The sequence below is a fragment of the Pinus tabuliformis genome, chromosome 4_2, assembly GCF_031772625.1.
Source record: "Pinus tabuliformis cultivar Carrire ecotype Pingquan chromosome 4_2, CPIR1, whole genome shotgun sequence".
NCBI lineage: Eukaryota > Viridiplantae > Streptophyta > Pinopsida > Pinales > Pinaceae > Pinus > Pinus tabuliformis.
The window spans coordinates 218,834,955-218,851,652 of NC_142304.1; positions in this window are offsets into that span (position 1 = coordinate 218,834,955).

Below are 16,698 nucleotides of genomic sequence, written 5' to 3' on the forward strand. Positions count from 1 at the left end.
CCTCACACTTGCATAGGGAACATAGGACACAAAGGAGCATAGCAGTGGTGGCATGACTACTGGTACCTAGAAAGATTCACTTCTTGGGCCCCTTAAGGAGGATTTGGAGGGGAGGTCCCTCATCGAAGAGCATGGTGATGCGACGGTGGAGGTGATGATACAGTTTGGATGCAGGCCGACACATATGGACACAACTTTAGGCCATCTCTTTTAGGGATGGGTAGGAGCATCTAGCTTGGAGCAATGTTCTTCAGATGGGCATGGAGACACATGGGGGTGTGCCATAGTATTTTGGACTACATTGTGGAGTGGGAGTGCCTCACATCGCATTGAGTACATGCGGGGAGTGATAGGTGTAGTGACACAAGCGAGACACATGATGGTACAGGATGGTATAGTCATAACCAGGGGTATCTGGTGGTGTACAAGGACAAGTTGTGACATATAGTGGCATTTCAAGGATTTTGGTGTTGCTTGGTGGTATGTAGTGATGCATGGTGCGGAAAAATGGGCTCTTGGAGTGTTGCCTCCAAGGAGGCCTATGGACAGGGGCATTAGGTGTACCATTGGATGCAACTCCCCAAGGATCGATGAGGACATTATTGAACATCTTGGGACACCATTTTTAGTGGAGACAGGGCTTTGAGGGGGTCATCAGCAGATCTGAGGTTGAGAGAGGGTCATCCACAGGATTACTCTTGAGTATTCCGGTAGATTCTTGATCATACCCTTTGGGGCATACCCACCCATCATCCTCCAGTGTTGCTTTATGGTCACAGAGTGTTTGTTTGTTTCCCCTTAACACTCTCCATTCGGGAAGCAGGGCATGGGAGGCTCGCCCTAGGCAGTTGGATGAGACACTGCATGTCATGGGCTGGGAGGAGACTCTCCAATTGAGACACTTTGTAGGTGCACAATCTGATGAATACAGGCTTAGGGATGGCATAGTTGATTGTCGAGGGAGCGTATGTTCCACCCCTAGCCTCACACCTGGGGAGGTGACCGAGAGGGAGATGCATGTTTCTTTTTCAATTAGATGGCTCAAGGCGTTGGGTGAGCATGAGGTGCAGGGGATGGTAGTCCTTGTTGGTAGGATGATGCCTAGGCTTTCGGTAGTACTCGAGCACATCATCAGGAGTTGGAATAACAAACCTTGTTGTGTCATTTGGTAGGCATAAAGCAGTTGGTTAATTGTGACACAGGTTCTTGACGCTCGGTGTCTACCTATTGGATACCTACAGGAGATAGAGATGGGGCACAAAGGGGCCACAACAGCTAAAATCATATCACAGCAGTAGGAAGAGAGGATTGGGGTTTGTGGGCCTCCATTATGGTTATGGGATCCAATGATCTAGTGGATTGGTGGGATACTCCACTCCTTAGTGAGCCTAGTCATGATAATAAGCAAATTGATTCATTCACAGGTAGACAGATGGGGAGTCACCAAAGGGCGAGCAAGATTTTTGCTCAGGATTAGGGCTATCCATGGAGTGATAAGCACTGGCACTATTGAGGCGCTTTGGCCGATTGGGCCTAGCCTCGATCATCACATAGAGTGTGGCCGAGAGTTAAGCGAGAGGAGGCTCTGGTACGATCATGTTAGATAGTTAGTGATGACCAGGGTGTCTCGGGGTCAATAAGATAGTTTCTTGCTACGTCGGGCATGGGGCCCTAGCATCACAGTACTTAGAGGTTCAACCATCAATAGGGGTGAGTTGGTCTCTACAAGAGAGGGTCATCCAGATATTCTATCAATTTTCAGTGATTCGCTGATGGCATGGGAGACTTTATCAACGTGGTAGGATGGTCAGCAAGAGTATTTTAGGAGGATCTCATGCAGGAAAGGCTTCATTCGCATATGGATCGAGTTGTATCTTCAGGCACCCACAATTAGAATGCATGGGGTGGACTATTTAGTAGGGAAAATTAAAGAGGATTTGGACAGAGTTTTACATCATCAAGATGCTCTACTTATTAGCAGTAGAAAAAGGGGTTCTAATGCCCATATCTGCCAAGGTAGTGAGTGGAGAAAGGGGTGCTTCACGTTGATAAGGTTGGCTTGGGATCCTGGTATCGAGGGACTCCTTCACTATAAGATAGTACAGCGATCAGGGATGATTCAATGGCATCTTTGGGACCCTGGTAAAGTTTGTAGTGATAGTGAGGATCCCCAGTCGAAGAGGGCGCTTGTTCAAGCATTGCTTGAGGACAAGTGATTTTTGGTGCATTAGAGGAGCTTGCTGGATGAGGATCCCACTTGGGAGGGTGAACACATATGTGAGAATCCAGTGCTGAAGTTGCTTAGGGATAAGCAACATTTGGGAGGGGAGGACTGTAATATCCCTTCCGAAATTAAATTGTTATAGGTTTATCTATTCTACAATTTTGACCATTTTGGAGGCCATGGGACCCATGTGATTTTTGGAAAAGACTTAGGAAGGAAAAAGGGGTCGAAATGTTTTTTTGGCATAGTGTGGGGGCCACCCACATGAGGAAATAGCACCACCTTAGAGGGAAATTTGAATGGCTAAGGAGGGAAAGTCAAATTGCTAGTTGGAGGGGGTCAACATGGGAAAAGAGGCCCACGAATTATAAATAAGGGAGGTTCAGCCTCATTTGGCATCTTTTGACATATTGAACTCAATCTTAGTTGCTCAAGTTGCTTAGCTGAGTTAATTTTTGTTTAGCATCGATTTTTCCAAGTGGAGAACTCAACCTTTCTTTGGGGGACTTCAAGTTCCACCCAAAGAAGGAAAATCGTACCACCTTCTGTTGGGAAAAATACTGAGAGGGGGGGTGGGTGAATCAGTAGTTACAAATCAATAAATTTTTACATTTTATATTCATATTTATATACGCGACTTGACTGGAGGGAACTCGTGTGTGTACGCAATTGTTCTTAAGACAACCAACGTATATCCAATGAACTTATGATTCAGTTAATTCATCATATGTTGATCTTTAGTCAGTGCATCAGTACTTTATTAAACATTAAACAGTAACCATGTGCAGTAATAACAAAATAAATCATCACACATAAGAAACACACATGAACACCAGGATTTAAGGTGGAAACCCAATGCGGGAGAAAAACCACCTACTGTTGTCATCTTTGTCTTCTTTTAATATAAATAAGATATGTTTACAATCTTGTACTGGTGCATAATCATACCAATACACAGGCACCCACCTGTAGAAGGCTACAACCTTCTATCGTCTTCCAACTTCTACTGGAAGGGAGCTATAGCCCCCTATCTCTTGTATTGGCTTATATGTTTACCAATATGTAGGCGCTGGCCTACAAAAGGCTACAACCTTCACTCGTTCTCTAGCTGCCACTGGAAGGGAACTATAACCCCTAGATCTAATCACCAGCCGCTACTGGAAGGAAGCTTCGACTTCCTCACTGAAGGCTCCAACCCTCAGTATCCTCCAGAGACCATGTTTCATAAATTTTCAGACTGGATACTCGTGGTACACAACAACACAATATGTAGGCCATGTTTCATCAAATTTTCATAGTGGACCCATCAGTAACATTGAAGCTCAAAATCAATCACCACTACAATACAACCATCAAAGACATCTGCATCAACCGATTACTGAAACCCAATCATCACTTTCTGAGTCAACCAATCATTGAACCTCTGACACAACTTAATCAAACAATCACTAAACCTCTAACACAACTTAATCAACCATTCACTCAAAACCCAATCAACCGATACATAATCAAAATTCAACCAATCAACTGTAACAGTCATATCACTATAACCAGAATACAGATCTGAACCCAGAACACTGCATCAATAACCAGAACCAACTACAACCTCAAAAATCATATGTCATATTGTATACGCTACTTCAATGAAGCCAACCTGCATGTATACACTAATTCCTTTAACCCAACCTACATATACCTCTAAATATATTGAATCATAAAACCTCTAAACCACAAACTGTACAAATCAGTGACATTCTAAAGATCTACTGTCAATTTACAGAGTTCTAAATAGATAGTAGCGAAGATCACCCTTCTAACTCAATCAATCAATCAACCAGACTCAATCTCCTTCTACAATCAGTTTTACTTTCAGATCCAAAGAAGACATCATTGATAAACAACAGTAAAATAGTAGCACTGATTAGATAGATCAGTCATCTCTAAACAACAAACTTTTCTTCTGCATACGCTACTTGGAAGAGCTGAATCAGTATGTATACGTGCCTTCACCAAGGTGAACCAATGTATATATATGCAAATAATAACTTATAACTTCGCAGCTATTCCAGAATTCAAACATACCCAGATCATAACATTTAAAGGGTAAAACATTTGTTAGCACTCGGATCTAGTCTATCCATTATCAGATCACACAATGATAAGTCATTTCAGGTCTTATGAACCTGATCCATCATTAGATCTCATCCATCATCAAACACTCAGGTGCATACTTAGTTCAGATTGAGTAAAGCATCAAAAAACCATAACATGCATATTTTATTTTGATCTAACCCTTCATCAGATATTCATTAATTGCACTCTTAGCCCTTTGATCTTCTCCTTATTATATACTTAGAGCCTTTTTCAATACCTCAGACCAAAATAACCTTTAGAACCTGTGGTATTCTTGGACGGGATCAAGTAGCCATTATTCCGCTCAATATTGTGGGCTAATACCATGGCATGGACCTTTGGTATTCTTTATCCTTAATTTTCCATCCCATACGTGCTTTTCCTTCTATGAAAGTGCGTGCATGTGTAAACACTTCTTTTGTTTCGTGAACCCACTTGTATATACTACTTGGGCTAGGTGAACCAGCGTATACAACTTAATACAACTTAAAACATTCTTTTTCTTCAATTGCTTGATTTTGATCTGTTATTCTTTCTTCCATCATCCTGTTCTTATGTGCCATTACTCTGTTACCTCTGAATAGATGTGTTCCATCATTATGTCACCTCTAATATCTCTGTGTTCCATCATTCTGTCACCTCTGATATATGTCCTGTAGATTCATCTAGTTACCATATACTTGTTCCGCTACAAGTGATTTTCCATTAAGGAAAACACATGCATCATAATTCCAACACCTTCGAGGAGAGCTAAAGGAATTCAGAGCTCGTCTTTCATCCTTTAGCTCAGCTAGTGCGTGTTTCTAGATGACGTGGGGAGGGAGCACACAAGGGTTGTTTTGGGAATCTTCCGAGAATCATATGCTGGGAGAATTTTGGCATTGGAACTTTAGTGGAGGATCAAAATTTTGGAGGAGTTTCAGAGTAGGAAATTGCTGCTAATGAGCAACACAATTTGCAACTTCCTAGGCATGTGCAAAGGGTTTTCACTAGGCACACATGGGAGCTTAAGAGATGACTTGAAGAGTTGTAGATTGTCGGAAGAAATAAGGGAAACCTTGGAGGGGATTATCTCAGCCTTTGGGAGTGATTGGTGGATATTTTCCAGTGAACTAAAAGCAGGCCATATTTCCCAGCACTTGGAGGAGGACATAGTATTTGGGGGCCGAATTTTGGAGGTCAGAACTAGGCCAAACCATTTCTGGGTTTTGGTGGGTTTTAGTTGAGGAGCTCAGGGCTAATTTTGTATAATTTTTTGTGCGGATCTGAGGGGTCAAATAGGGGTCCCAACTCAGCCAACAACCAGAGGAGCTAGGGGAATTTAGGCCGAAATTTCAAGGTCAACATTTGGCCAATTCCTTCATGGGTTATTCTAGGTATTGGGTGGAGAGGTCAGGGTTAATTTCCTAGAATTTTCTTAGCACCAGAGGTCGGGTTTCCAATAGCATCTTCGTAGTAGACAACACAGTTTCACAAGGGCCACGCAGGGCATCATTGTAGTTGCTATTTGTGCCATATGGGCTTGACATATTACCACCTGGGCTTGATCACGCTTACCATTGAGGCAAGCCCAGGTGTACCACTTCCACATTATTGTACTTTGATCCTATATTATAATAAAATGGCTCAGTTGATGGTTATTCCTGAACTTTTTATGGGTGTGCACTGAATGTTTCAATTTTATGGTGTTCTTTTTATTGCTTGCTTTGCATAGCAGTATTCTTCCTAGATTGGGATGTTACATTGACAAAACATTACATAACATTTTACTCTCTATATAGCTATCCATATAGAATATTAACTATCTATGGTCCCCCTTATAATGTGGGGCAACCAAAAATTGAGGTATTATTAATAAAAGGACTATTAAATATAATGAATGACAAGTAGCTATTGAATGGGCCTTATTCAAGAAAGGTGGACTTATACATCAATAAAATATCTAAGCATATTAGGGTAGGACCCTAACATGCTCTCCCACATCAAAAGCAACATTATCCTCAAGGATGAAGGTGAGGAAATTTTTGGAGAGACACTTTTGGTTCCCATGTGGTGTCTTCTAGCATCATATATTCCACTATATTAATATTTCCTTAATCATGTGCTAGTGAAACTAGTAGTCTCTCGTATCCAATACTACTTCATGCAAGATCCAAATGGAATGTTCTTCATCAAGTCCTAATAGTTTGGTTTATACTTTACAATTTGTCCCACAATCTTCTTCAAATAATACACATGATAAAATCGATGAATCTTGGAGTGGGTTGGAAAATCTAGTGCATTAAATGATTCGATGGGAACCATAGAACTTAAGAGATAGCTTTTAGGGAAATTTATCTTTAAATTATTTATAGTTATAAGGTTGCGGGTGAAGGAAAAATCAATCCCATTTGGAAAAATAATATTCATATTTATGCTTATTGTGTTGTTGTTTCGTTTGATTTTTCACCATAACCATGTGTCCTTGAGGATATAGATAATGGCTTCTCCATTCTAAATCTTTCTATCTATTGTATGAACCTTGGTTGTGATTGTTACATTGGATGTTATGGGAAAGGGATTTTGGCCAAAAAAACTTTAATTGGTGTCATTTTTGTATCTCCATGATAAGTGGTATTGTACCACTATTTAGCAAGGGAAATCCATTGTGCCTACTAGTGCATATTTTTGAAAGTAAAGCATCTCAAATAGGTTTCCAATCACTTTTTGACCACTTATGTTTGACCATGAATTTGAGGATGATATACAACACTCATGTTCAACCGTGTAACTTGAAGTTTAAATAACTCTTGCCAATTATTTTTTATGAATGTGGGGTTCCAATCCAAGACAATGGAAATCAACATACAATTTAGCTTAAAGATATGGTCCATGAAGGCCTTAGCAACTAAGGGAGGAGTGAAAGGATGATCTAAGGAACAAAATGAGTATTTTTTTTAAAGACAGTCAGCCACCACCATGATGATTTATTTGTTTCCTACCTTTAAGAGTCCCACAATAAAATCCATTGAAATATATGTCCATATTTATGTTGGTATTGACAAAGGGTACAATTCCCTTAGTATATTGACTACCTCTCCCTCGTCTCTTTGGAAATCGTCACAATATGATATGAAATCATAGATCTGTATTTATATGCCTTCCCAGAAGAATGAACACTTAGTTCTTTCATAGGTTTTATGAAAAAGAAAGTGAAGTGTTACTAGTGATGAATATAGCTCCTATAATACTTATTTTTTTAGTCTAAACTAAGTATTTTATGGTATTGTTTATCGTGCAATGTATTCTATTTCATTTATAAATTTTAGTTGGGTTGGGATATATATGAGGTTGTTGGATGAGCTTCGTTAAGGTATTGTTTGCTATTCATTACATGTGGTCTTCCTTGAACCATCCTAGACTTGGTAATGATAAGTAAAATAGTGACCCATCCTCCTCATATTGTCTAGATAAAGCACCTCCCATTATATTCTCTTTACCCTTCTTAGATATGATCTCATAATCATATCCCAATGTCTCGGTGACCCATTATGTTGCTTTGGTAAATACAACCTTTGTTAAAGGAAGTATTTCAGAATATTATGGTCAATATTGATTTGAAAATACGTCCTTAGAAGATATGGTTGCTAGCAAGTTTCCACTGCATTGAGAATAGCCATCATTTCCTTCTCATATGTGGATTTTATCAAAATGACATCACACAATTTCTTACTATTGAATCCCAAGGGGAATCCTTCTTGCATCAATACTACTCTTATACCTCTACTTGAGGCATCACATTCCAACATAAAAGTCTTATTGAATTTAGGCACTATTAATATTGAAGTAGTGCACCAACATTCATTAAAGCATTGAATGTATGTGTTGCTTCCTCACTCCAAAAAAAATGGATTTTTTAAGGAGTGATGTTAAGGGAGTTATAGTTTTCCAAAAATTTTCTCAAATTTCATTTACTATCCTATAAGTCTTGAAAATCCCCTCAAGGTCTTTAGTGCTTTAGGATGGTGCCAATATTGCATAGTTTCCGCTTTGTTGGGATCAACTCATACTCCCTATTGACCTAAAATGTGACCCAAATATTCAACCTTGAGGCCCCAAAAGGAAATTTGGAGTGCTGCATGAATACTTTTATATCTCTCATAAGTTGCAAACACTTACCAACATGCTCTATGCATGATTCCCATGCTTTAATTTAGATCAAGATATCATCGAAGAAGACTAGCACAAACTTGAATAAGAAGGATTTGGAAATCCGGTTCATGGGAATTGGGAAGGTAGAATGAGAATTACGAAGACCTAAAGGCATCACTATAAACTCATAATGACTTTTTATATATTCTAAGTGTTGTTTTAGGGATTCCTATCTCTTTCATCTTGATTTTGTGGAATCTTTAACATAGATCAAGCTTAGTGAAAAACTTTTCTCCATAAAGTTCATCTAGGAGATCACCAATATGGAACGGGAAATTTGTCCTTGACTATCAACTTATTGAGAGCCTTATAATTGGGACCCATGTGCCACTTTCCTTCCTTATTTAACACTATGATGATTGGTGATGAGTAAGTACTTGTATAAGGACGTATTAGTACCCCTTCCTGTGGTAGTTCTTAAATAATATTTTCTATTTAATTGTTTTGTGCAAAGGGGTGCCAATAATGATGTACATTTGGTGGTTGATTTCCTAGAATTAAGGGAATGTCATTTTCATGCTCTCCTCAAGAAGGGGGTAAACCCTTTGGTGTCTCAATGACCTAGTGATGTTTGTCAAGGACTAGCTTCAAATCTTGGTGGATTTCTTGTGCCAGATTATCCATATCCTATATGGCATTAAATTGGGAGATAATACTAGAGTGGATTTTCATTAACAATTTCTCCATATGATGAGAGTTGAATATTTCATGGGAGCCTTCCCAGAGGGATTGAGGGGTGTGTACATGTCCCTCTTTAATGAAACTCATATAGAGATATTTTAAATCCATTGTGACTAGTCCCAATGTGTGTATCCATTCCCCCCCAAATATTATATCATAACCAACTATATCTATGAAAAATAGATGGGTTTTGAGTTGACAGTCTCCCATATGGAGTTTGACATTTTCACATATGCCCCAACATTTCATCATACATCCATTGGAAATCATGAATTATAAGTTGTCGATTGACTATAAAAAATAATGGGTTTATTTTCTCTTGTGAATGAAATTGGGAAAATCACCACTATCAATGAGGACTACAACTTTATGGTGTTTGATGTAGCTAGTGAGTTTCAATGTTTGTGGAATCGAAATTCCCTATAATGCATGAAGGGAGAGTAGGGGTTCTTCATGAGGAAATTGAGGTTTAATATGTTCCTAAATCTAAATGTTGGTGTCTTCAACCTATAACTTTAGTGTCTCATCAATAGGTATGTCTTCAATTAGGTGTTACATGGTCATATCAAGGAACAATTTATGTTCTTTACACCTATGACCTATAACATATTTTTCATCACAATTATAGCAAATTCCACATATTTGGTGATATGCCATTTTTGCTAGAGACAATCTTTGTAATTTTAAAGGAGGGGTAGAGATTGTGCATGGAAAATTCTTAAATTTTGCATTGATCACCATCTCAACTTCTAGTTACCTCTCAGTTGATTCTAACCATGTAGCGAGATAGTGACTTCTAAATTATGCTCGAATCTTCTCCCTAAGGCCACTAATAAAAAAAAAAATCATGGAAGGAATATGTTAAGTTCTATGTATGGATGGCTAGTTTATTAAAAGTTGTCCTAAAGTCAATGACTGAGCTATTTCTATAACTTGGTAAGATGTCCAAAATAATGAGTATCTCTTTCAAAACATGTATCAATAAATTTAACAAATTGACTCCAGGTTATCTAGCCTATATATGTTTTGCTATCCCATTCCCACAATTACCATCATTTCAAATATAAATATGGGACCCCCACCTTGATTTTCATCATGTCATCAAATATTTACCTAGAGGGCAAGGCAATGTTCCATCTAGGTTAACCATCCCGACGAGTCAGAAATGAAAAACTTACTCAATTCCACCTTAGGAGAATGGTACCATATGTTATTATATGTTAGTCTATTACTATACATAACTATAAAGGGTTGTGGTTGGCCATTGAGCTGTGAGTTAGAAGTTTCTTCTTGGTGTGGCTCAATATGATGTGTAGTATAATTTTGTTCTTCTAGTATGCCTTGAGCTAGCACACATAGCAACTTATCTATCAACATATTTTCCATATTGGCTAATTTTTGCTAATTTGTTTTCTCATTCTCATCCAAATTCTCTAATTTCTCATTCAACTTGGTTAATTCCTACTAATTTTTCTTCTCACTCACATCTAATTTCTTGAATTGGTTTTTTAGGTTGGTCAGCCCTTTTGAAGTAGAATGGGTATTCATGTTTTTCAGGGAAGTGTGAAGTGGTTTATAGGTATTATTATTATCCTTCATGGGTGAACTCAATAGAAAAAATTATTGAGGACTCAAGATAAGGAAGTGTCAAGTACCATAACTATCTAATACATGTGTAGGGTCCAACAATGCTAATTAGCCTAATATCTCAAGGCATCGATTTAGGAGGCTCAACCATGCCCTTAGCCATATTACTTGACTACTCAAGTACTAGAGAGTGGTCTCCCCAAGTGATATTCTTAGTGTATTATAGCAAAAATATGGTTAACTAGCTAATCTAAAGTTACTTTTAGGTATAACTAGGGGAATTCATGTATACCTAAAGGAACCTGGAAGTGAGATTCCACATACAATACTATATGATATACTACTACTTGAAGGGGTACTAATAAGGGTTTTAAGGGTTTCCAACAATGTGATTCCACTCGTATTTCCTATGTATATTATTCCCCTATGACAACTTTACCCATTGAATGTCAAGTCCATGTGTTATTTAAAGATGTTGGACGTACCTCTTCAAAAAAAAATAGAGCATGCTAAACTAAGAAAACACTCTTAAAATCACTAGAAAATAATGTATGCAAGGTAGGGTTTGAGGTTGAGAATGTACAATGATCACAATGTCTGCTACACATCTTAGCTTGGTTATTATGACCCCAATTATGAAATGTCACACCTTCTCTAGATGTATAAGCACTAGTATGAATTAAATATGTGATATCTATCAAAATATATCCAATCTCTAAATTTCGTGGTTGTCACCAGAAAAAACCCTAAAAAGTTGTCAAATTTAAATTGTGGACAACTTCATTTCCCAAACTATTGGTGAAAATTACTTTCCTATGGCTAAGGTTGAAACCAAAATAGAGAAAAAAAAATAAGCTTAGACTCAAAGCCCAAATGTATAAGAAAACTTTGTAAACTAATCCTCATCTTATCTTCTCTTTAAATTCTGCATTTACACAACAAACAAAGGATGGACAACACTATATTCAAAGAATACATGAATGTATAAAATAAAATAAATAATCAATTCAATGTATAATAATATAGTGGATTATATAAACATCAAATTAGAACAAGAGGAAATATTTTCTAATTAATCAAGTATAACAATGATACACATGTAAAGCTATCACCCAGTTCATGTTGAAGGCATTACTCAAAACCATCCTCTAGGTTTCTCCACCCTAGGCCACTAAAGATCTCTTCAATGAATCTTCTTCTCTCAAATGAGATATATAAATAGGATCTTCTCAAGGATTGAAAGCAACAAAAATATCAACAAATGAAGGTTTTTTACTCAAAAAAGGGGATTAAAATCCAAGGGAATTGGAGACAAGGATCTTTGGAGAAATCACTCACATAAGGATAATTTATCAACACTAGTATTTTTCTCCACCCATGGAATAAACAAATAGCCTCAAAAGGTGGTTATGGTCATTGGGGTATGGGATACAGGAGCTTACTTTCAGTCAAACTTGTAAACCTTGACTCAAAACACATGATAATGTAGCCATTTGATTTTTTAGTACATTTTGAAAGCCATAGTTTCTTCTAGGAGACTATTGTATATATGCACTTTTATTTGGTAGGTTCACGTGCATATGTATTATGCTAGAAGACAAGTTTGTATTTGAACTCCAATAATACTTTTTTTAAAGCTATTTTGGGGAAGTATGTCTCTAATGGGGATAAGGATGAAAAAATCAACCCAATATTAGAATCTCTAGGCAAAATTGAGAATATATGCTATAACAAATTCCCCCTAATGTGTGAGGTTATAAGGGTATATAATGGATGAAATACATTATATAAAATCGAGAGTATATTGTCAAGTGGGCTCAGGAGGAGTTCACCAGACAATGGACCAAACAATCCCTACAAAAAGAAACCAAGTTAAGAGAACTCATTTACCGAGGTGGGAATACCCATGCTTAGAATAAAAAAACATGGCCACCAAATCAAGTACACTACGGATCCATAAATATTTATGAAAAGTGGTAAGAATGGCCACAAAGAGAATACATAATGCATCGGTGTTAATATATCATAACCGTGAATAATACATAGAGGATCTATCTCCTCATATATAAAGCAAGAAGAAATCTGGATAAATGACAAGAACAATTGATTCCCCTTTGAAGTACTAGAATCATGTGATAAGGAGGAGTATTTTCCAACAACTTGGGTGCCAACATGAAAGATGTTATTGAAGTGGATACCAACATGGCAAAGATTATGGCACTAATAGAGACTTATAATGGTACTAGTAGAAAGATGTTGACATAACTTGAGGTCTTTAATCCAACCACCAAAGGTACAAATCTATATGATGTGAATATACAAGTTGGATTCAAACATTGGAGAAATCATTTTATTACTAGTCATTTATGTAGATAATTAGAAAATGGAAGAAAACACATCATTTATCATAATGGGCATCATGGTACCTAATAGATTTTATAAAATAAAAATAAATGTGTTGATGTCAAACACCTATAGAATCTATCGATCCTGGAGAATTAATATATTCGCGTTGTCAATAGTGAGGGAATATACCACTGATTATGTAGAAATAAATCAAAATTTGTAGCTACTAATGAATTCAGACTAAAATCAATAGACACAAATTTCATCTACTCAATCCGTGGAAGGGAAAACATACAATAGAAACACATGCAATCATTCAATCATAATGAACACATTTTTTACTAGGGAACCCAACTGTGAAAAACCCCTCCTTTGTTTGTATTATATTATATGAGAAAAAAATGATCTATTACAATGAAAAATTCAATCCTTGAAGCTCAATTTGTACTGCAATACTGATCTCCTCTTGAGACTGCTATGGAAAATATTTAGCCTACACTCGCTCCTCCTGCACTCACGTTGCCTACACTTGCTACGCCTACACCCGCGTTACTGCATTCGTTCTTCCTGCACTCATGTTCCTGCACTCGTGTTACCTGCACTCTCTCTTATTTCCTCGTGCAATTCTAAGGAGATTAGCTCATCTTCTACATCCAGTTGTGTACACTCTCTAGTATACAATAATAAATACAATTATGCCTTTTCCCTGCACTCAACTAGGCAATTCGAATTGCATGCATGATGAGGGCTATTTTTAGTAAATTGAGTAGTTAACTAAGAGATCAATGAGTTAATAGCAGTTACAACTACTCAACTGACCTCCTACTGACTCTATTCATGACTAAAGCTTAGATAACTGAGTTTCACTAACTATAGCTCCACTAGATTGATAGATCTTAGCAATCAACTGATGCACAACTCTACTTCTTTCCCACAAACTCAAATTGACTAACTTAACTAAGTGACTTGGCCATGTCACTCCTACTAACTACAACTCAAGTCATCCTGCTGATGTGGAAATTGGAATTTCTCGATTTTAATAAGGCACAAGTCGAATGAAGCCTTTTCTTACTACAATTCAACACTTCCTCTTAGCAAGAAAAGGGTTTTGCACAACCCCAGTCCTGCTTCTTTGTAGGAATGCACTGTGACATAAATAACACTCCCTCTCACTATTATTGTTTCTACTACAACAAATTCAATTGAGAAGCATCGAAAATATTGAATCAACTGTGTCTCTGATATGCAACTGTCTCCTGAGTCTCTAACTGCTATAACCTTTGCAACTGTCGCTCAAGATATGACTGCATCAACCAACACTCATCCTATTTCTACTTAATATTGTGGGCCCCTGTAGCAAGGGTAATGATCCATGAGAATAGTATATTGCAACTATTGTTGCTCTCCTATGGACCCTACCTAAATCTTTGCAAATCTTGGACTAAGGCTCTACATCGCCTCGCCTCACCCTTGGAGGTATAGTTGCATACATGGCAAAATCTACCTCTAGCTTGTAGAGATTTTTAACTTGAAAACCAATTTGTTTTACTTGTCCAGTAGCAGAATGTTTTAGATATGCCTTCCCTCTACTGAACACCATATCATATCCTTTGTCTTCAAGTACAACTACAAAAAAAAAAAATTCTTCAGACCAGGCACATACATTACTTTCTTCATGTGAAGATGGGAGCCTTACTCCCTCTTAAAGGTGGCAATTCCAATCCTTTTGGTACTATATATCCCATCATCTCAAAACCCTATGGGTAATTGTAGGTATGGTAAATTACATTTTTATTGATTTGTTTATATACGTAACAATATTGTTTCGCATATTAATTTAATTCACTGTAATTGTTCAGATCTTCATGGTCGCTAATGTGTTGTCCTATATACAATAATTTCGGAGGTCTTGTAACAAAAGGGTATCATGGATGTAAATGTTATGGACCTTCTCTGAAGGCTAGGTGGTCCGATCACCTATGAAAGCTATTGTATGAATGCTCGAGTGTATTCCTCCCAGAAGAACACCCTTATAGAAGAGCAACATCCACTTTCAATGGTAAACCAGATAGAACCCAAAGGTATGCAATAATGACACCATCTGAATAGCTTAGAGCATATGAGAGAGAGAAGGAGAAGGATTTTTCATAAATTTTCAATTCAAATGGGGAGCCTATGTTCGGTGATCTAGAATTATTTGACACCTACATTGAGAAATTATCAATTGGGATAAAAAGGAAATTTGTCTTTTATGAGCTCCCATATTGGGAGCACCTTAAGATTTCCCACTTAATAGATCCCATGCATATATTTAAAAATGTTCCATCTTCTTTATGGGGGCACATATCATCGAAAGAAAGTGGCACATTTGTTGTTAGGAGATATCTTATTTCTTCAAAAACTAAAAAGAAACATTGGCCAATACAAGAAACTAGAGGAGAGGTTGGTCCCTCTTTTTCTTTCAAAGAAGGTGATGTCCCATGGATTTTAAGGAAAGATGATATTCTTTGGCTAAGTTATAATGAGTGTGAGGGTGCCTTCTTTATATGGGTCTTCATTACGGTGTTGCTTCACTATGGAAGACTGTATGTTGTTGTTTAAATCGCATGACCATTTGAACCTTCTAAGAGTACGTATGTCAAAAATATGATTTTATTATTTATTTTTATTTTTATGTAATGGGATATTTTATAATTAATTTTTCTATAATGTACTATTTATTGTGTAGTGTCATTATCCTTTGCTCGTGTGTGGGGGTGTGAGCCATGACTTCCCCCAAGACCTACAACATGCCATAGCTAAATTATATGCATTTGTGCATTGGATCACATCAAAGAATATCCATATTGCAAGCATTCCACGGTGGTGTCAAGATATAACTAAGATTTTTTGTATGTTTGAGAAGGAACTGTCGACAAGTTTCATGAACTTGTAGGTTCATCTTCTAATTCACCTAGTAGATGAGGTTGGATTAGTTGGGGTGGTTTCTTGTCATTGGGCGTTCTTCTTAAAGAGGTACATGAAGAAATTGAAAGGTTTTGTTTGACAAAGGGAAAAACCTGAGGGTTCTATGATAGAGGGGTGTATATCATATGAGTCTTTCTATTATGCAAGTGAGTACATCAAGAAGATCGATAACACACCAGGTGTGGAAATTTGGGATGACGAAAGGGATGAAGACAAAAGAGAAGGGGAGCTTCTAAAACAAATGGAAAGAGGCATGTGATAAAGAGTGTGTGGGTTTTATCATTTGTCAAATTACTACACAGTAACTATTCACATTGAACTCCATAATAATGCATATTTTGATCTCATATATATATATATATATATATATATAGAGAGAGAGAGAGAGAAGTGAACTTCTCTTCGTTCCAATGTGTTATTTTTAGGTGCAAGTGGCGGGACACCTTTGATTGGAATAATGTAAAGGAATATCGTGATAGTGGGTTGATATCTGTCAACTCTAGAAAGATGTGGCATGAAGCTATGGCCTTATGTTTTCCCAAAACACTGCAACCATGTGTTTTTATACC